The sequence below is a fragment of the Carassius auratus genome, unplaced genomic scaffold (assembly GCF_003368295.1).
Source record: "Carassius auratus strain Wakin unplaced genomic scaffold, ASM336829v1 scaf_tig00217712, whole genome shotgun sequence".
Classification (NCBI taxonomy): Eukaryota; Metazoa; Chordata; class Actinopteri; order Cypriniformes; family Cyprinidae; genus Carassius; species Carassius auratus.
The window spans coordinates 50,001-55,000 of record NW_020529205.1 but is presented as its reverse complement, the minus strand read 5'-3'; the positions used below and the strand labels follow the sequence as shown (position 1 = coordinate 55,000).

The following is a 5,000-nucleotide window of genomic DNA, read 5'->3' as shown; positions in this document are numbered from 1 at the left end:
TACATTATATAAGTAGGAAAGAAAACCCAAAAAGCTTAAAGCACCTGGTATTTCCTAGGCAGTCTCTCATCAAAGTACTAACCAGACCTAACCTGCTAAGATTCAGAGATCGGGCATTGACTCTTTTTTTTTTTTTTTAATGAAAGATTATTATATAAATTCGTGAAAATTTTCCAAAAAGATTAAAAGCACCTGGTATTCCCAAGCAATCTCCCATCCATGTACTAACCAGGCCCAAAACCTGCTAATATTCAGAGATCGGGCATTGACTCTATTTTTTGGCAAAAATTATTATATACTAAGTGAAAAATGTCCAAAAAGCTTACAAGCACCCGGTATTCCCAGGCGGTCTCCCATCCAAGTACTAACCAGGCCCAAACCTGCTTAGCTTCCGAGATTCAGACGAGATCGGGCATAGCCAGGTTGGTATGGCCGTAAGCGAAGACTGTTGCAAAGAGAGGGCTATTTAAAGACCAGCCAATCTAATCGCCAGTACATTATATAAGTAGGAAAGAAAACCCAAAAGCTTAAAGCACCTGGTATTCCTAGGCAGTCTCTCATCAAAGTACTAACCAGACCTAAACCTGCTAAGATTCAGAGATCGGGCATTGACTCTTTTTTTTTTTTTTTAATGAAAGATTATTATATAATTCGTGAAATTTTCCAAAAAGATTAAAGCACCTGGTATTCCCAAGCAATCTCCCATCCATGTACTAACCAGGCCCAAACCTGCTAATATTCAGAGATCGGGCATTGACTCTATTTTTTGGCAAAATTATTATATACTAAGTGAAAAATGTCCAAAAAGCTTACAGCACCCGGTATTCCCAGGCGGTCTCCCATCCAAGTACTAACCAGGCCCAAACCTGCTTAGCTTCCGAGATCAGACGAGATCGGGCATAGCCAGGTTGGTATGGCCGTAAGCGAAGACTGCTGCAAAGAGAGGGCTATTTAAAGACCAGCCAATCTAATCGCCAGTACATTATATAGTAGGAAAGAAAACCCAAAGCTTAAAGCACCTGGTATTCCTAGGCAGTCTCTCATCAAAGTACTAACCAGACCTAAACCTGCTAAGATTCAGAGATCGGCATTGACTCTTTTTTTTTTTTTTTTTTAATGAAGATTATTAATATAATTCGTGAAAGTTTTCCAAAAAGATTAAAGCACCTGGTATTCCCAAGCAATCTCCATCCATGTACTAACCAGGCCAAAACCTGCTAATATTCAGAGATCGGGCATTGACTCTATTTTTTTGGCAAAATTATTATATACTAAGTGAAAAATGTCCAAAAAGCTTACAGCACCCGGTATCCCAGGCGGTCTCCCATCCAAGTACTAACCAGGCCCAAACCTGCTTAGCTTCGAGATCAGACGAGATCGGCATAGCCAGGTTGGTAATGGCCGTAAGCCGGAAGACTGCTGCAAAGAGAGGGGCTATTTAAAGACCAGCCAATCCTAAATCGCCAGTAACATAATATTAGATAGGAAAGAAAAACCCAAAAGCTTAAGCACCTGGTATTCCTAGGCCAGTCTCTCATCAAAAGTACTAAACCAGACCTAACCTGCTAAGATTCAGAGATCGCGGGCATTGACTCTTTTTTTTTTTTTTTTTTTTAATGGAAAGATTATTATATAAATTCTGTGAAATTTTCAAAAAGATTAAAGCACCTGGTATTCCCAAGCAATCCTCCCATCCATGTACTAACCAGGCCAACCTGCTAATATTCAGAGATCGGCATTGACTCTATTTTTTGGCAAAATTATTATATTACTAAGTGAAAAATGTCCAAAAAAGCTTACAGCACCCGGTATTCCCAGGCGGTCTCCCATCCAAGTACTAACCAGGCCCAAACCTGCTTAGCTTCCGAGATCAGACGAGATCGGGCATAGCCAGGTTGGTATGGCCGTAAGCGAAGACTGTTGGCAAGAGAGGGCCTATTTAAAGACCAGCCAATTCTAATCGCCAGTACATTATATAAGATAGGAAAGAAAAACCCAAAAGCTTAAAGCACCTGGTATTCACTAGGCAAGTTCTCTGCATCAAAGTACTAACCAGACCTAAACCTGCTAAGATTCCAGGATCGGGCATTGAACCTCCTTTTTTTTTTTTTTTTTTTTTAATGAAAGATTATCTATCATATTCGTAGAAAATTTTCCAAAAAAAGATATTAAAGCTACCTGGGTATTCCCAAGGCCAATCTCACCATTCGCATTGTACTAACCAGAGCCCAAAACCTGCTAAATATTCAGAGAATCGGGCATTGACTCTATTTTTTGGGCCAAAATTTATTATATACTAAGTGAAAAATGTCCAAAAAGCTTAACAAGCACCCGGTAATTCCTATGGCATCCTCTCATCAAAGTTACTAACCAGACCTAAAACCTGCTAAGATTCAGAAGATTCGGGCATTGGACTCTTTTTTTTTTTTTTTTTTTTTAATGAAAGATTATTATATAATTCGTGAAAGTTTCCAAAAAGATTAAGCACCTGGTATTCCCAAGCAATCTCCCATCCATGTACTAACCAGGCCCAAACCTGCTAATATTCAGAGATCGGGCATTGACTCTATTTTTTGGCAAAATTATTATATACTAAGTGAAAAATGTCCAAAAAGCTTACAGCACCCGGTATTCCCAGGCGGTCTCCCATCCAAGTACTAACCAGGCCCAAACCTGCTTAGCTTCCGAGATCAGACGAGATCGGGCATAGCCAGGTTGGTATGGCCGTAAGCGAAGACTGTTGCAAAGAGAGGGCTATTTAAAGACCAGCCAATCTAATCGCCAGTACATTATATAAGTAGGAAAGAAAACCCAAAAGCTTAAAGCACCTGGTATTCCTAGGCAGTCTCTCATCAAAGTACTTAACCAGACCTAAACCTGCTAAGATTCAGAGATCGGGCATTGACTCTTTTTTTTTTTTTTTTTTTTTTTAATGAAAGATTATTATATAATTCGTGAAATTTTCCAAAAAGATTAAAGCACCTGGTATTTCCCAAGCAATCTCCCATCCATGTACTAACCAGGCCCAAACCTGCTAATATTCAGAGATCGGCATTGACTCTATTTTTAGGCAAAATTATTATATACTAAGTGAAAAATGTCCAAAAAGCTTACAGCACCCGGTATTCCCAGGCGGTCTCCCATCCAAGTACTAACCAGGCCCAAACCTGCTTAGCTTCCGAGATCAGACGAGATCGGGCATAGCCAGGTTGGTATGGCCGTAAGCGAAGACTGCTGCAAAGAGAGGGCTATTTAAAGACCAGCCAATCTAATCGCCAGTACATTATATAAGTAGGAAAGAAAACCCAAAAGCCTTAAAGCACCTGGTATTCCTAGGCAGTCTCTCATCAAGTACTAACCAGACCTAAACTGCTAAGATTCAGAGATCGGGCATTGACTCTTTTTTTTTTTTTTTTTTTTTTTTTTATGAAGATTATTATATAATTCGTGAAATTTTCCAAAAAGATTAAAGCACCTGGTATTCCCAAGCAACCTCCCATCCATGTACTAACCAGGCCCAAACCTGCTAATATTCAGAGATCGGGCATTGGATCTATTTTTTGGGCAAAAATTATTATATACTAAGTGAAAAATGTCCAAAAGCTTTACAGCACCCGGTATTCCGCAGGCGGTCTTCCCATCCAAGTACTACCAGGCCCAAACCTGCTTAGCTTCCGAGAATCAGACGAGATCGGGCATAGCCAGGTTGGTATGGCCGTAGCGAAGACTGCTGCAAAGAGAGGGCTATTTAAAGACCAGCCAATCTAATCGCCAGTACATTATATAAGTAGGAAAGAAAACCCAAAAGCTTAAAAGCACCTGGTATTCCTAGGCAGTCTCTCATCAAAGTACTAACCAGACTAAACCTGCTAAGATTCAGAGATCGGGCATTGACTCTTTTTTTTTTTTTTTTTTAATGAAAGATTATTATATAATTCGTGAAATTTCCAAAAAGATTAAAGCACCTGGTAATCCCAAGCCAATCTCCCATCCATGTACTAACCAGGCCCAAACCTGCTAATATTCAGAGATCGGGCATTGACTCTATTTTTTGGCAAAATTATTATATACTAAGTGAAAAATGTCCAAAAACTTACAGCACCCGGTATTCCTAGGGCAGTCTCTCATCAAAGTACTAACCAGACCTAAACCTGCTAAGATTCAGAGATCGGGCATTGACTCTTTTTTTTTTTTTTTTTTTTTTAATGAAAGATTATTATAGAATTCGTGAAATTTTCCAAAAAGATTAAAGCACCTGGTATTCCCAAGCAATCTCGCCATCCATGTACTAACCAGGCCCAAACCTGCTAATATTCAGAGATCGGGCATTGACTCTATTTTTTGGCAAAATTATTATATACTAAGTGAAAAAATGTCCAAAAGCTTACAGCACCCGGTATTCCCAGGCGGTCTCCCATCCAAGTACTAACCAGGCCCAAACCTGCTTAGCTTCCGAGATCAGACGAGATCGGGCATAAGACCAGGTTGGTAGGCCGTAAGCGAAAGACTGCTGCAAAAGAGGAGTGGCTATTGTAAAGACCAGCCAATCTTAATCGCCAGTACATTATATAAGTTTAGCGAAAGAAACCCAAAAAGCCTTTAAAGCCACCTGGTTATTCCTAGGCAGTCTCGCATCGAATAGTACTAAACCCAGACCTAAACCTGCTAAGATTCAGAGATCGGGGCATTGACTCTTTTTTTTTTTTTAATGAAAGATTTATTATATCTAATTCGTGAAATATTCCAAAAGAGTTTAAAGGCACCTGGTATTCCCAAGCAATCCTCCCATCCATTGTAACTAAAACCAGGCCCAAACCTGCTAATATTCAGAGATCGGGCATTGTACTCCTATTGTTGGCCAAAATTATTTATAGTTACTAAGTGAAAAAATGTCCAAAGAAGCTTACAGCCGCACCCGGTATTCCTAGGCAGTCTCTCAGCAAGAGTGAACTAACTCAGACCTAAACCTGCTAAGATTCAGAGATCGGGCATTGACTCTT

General features: G+C 39.7%; 6 non-coding genes and 2 pseudogenes across 6 annotated transcripts; all 8 read right to left on the bottom strand.

The window, feature by feature from the left end:
• Positions 1-319: 319 nt before the first annotated feature.
• Positions 320-440, bottom strand: LOC113102336 (5S ribosomal RNA). Its single transcript, XR_003290836.1, has one exon. It is a non-coding gene; the product is annotated as a 5S ribosomal RNA (ribosomal RNA).
• Positions 441-806: 366 nt separating this feature from the next.
• Positions 807-925, bottom strand: LOC113102289 (5S ribosomal RNA). The gene has a single exon (XR_003290792.1). It is a non-coding gene; the product is annotated as a 5S ribosomal RNA (ribosomal RNA).
• A 367-nt stretch (positions 926-1,292) lies between these two features.
• On the bottom strand, positions 1,293-1,409 carry LOC113102345 (uncharacterized; annotated as a pseudogene).
• Positions 1,410-1,793: 384 nt separating this feature from the next.
• Positions 1,794-1,912, bottom strand: LOC113102288 (5S ribosomal RNA). The gene has a single exon (XR_003290791.1). It is a non-coding gene; the product is annotated as a 5S ribosomal RNA (ribosomal RNA).
• Positions 1,913-2,613: 701 nt separating this feature from the next.
• LOC113102287 (5S ribosomal RNA) lies at positions 2,614-2,732 on the bottom strand. The gene has a single exon (XR_003290790.1). It is a non-coding gene; the product is annotated as a 5S ribosomal RNA (ribosomal RNA).
• A 375-nt stretch (positions 2,733-3,107) lies between these two features.
• LOC113102286 (5S ribosomal RNA) lies at positions 3,108-3,226 on the bottom strand. Its single transcript, XR_003290789.1, has one exon. It is a non-coding gene; the product is annotated as a 5S ribosomal RNA (ribosomal RNA).
• Positions 3,227-3,602: 376 nt separating this feature from the next.
• Positions 3,603-3,723, bottom strand: LOC113102348 (uncharacterized; annotated as a pseudogene).
• Positions 3,724-4,381: 658 nt separating this feature from the next.
• Positions 4,382-4,501, bottom strand: LOC113102337 (5S ribosomal RNA). Its single transcript, XR_003290837.1, has one exon. It is a non-coding gene; the product is annotated as a 5S ribosomal RNA (ribosomal RNA).
• Positions 4,502-5,000: the final 499 nt, after the last annotated feature.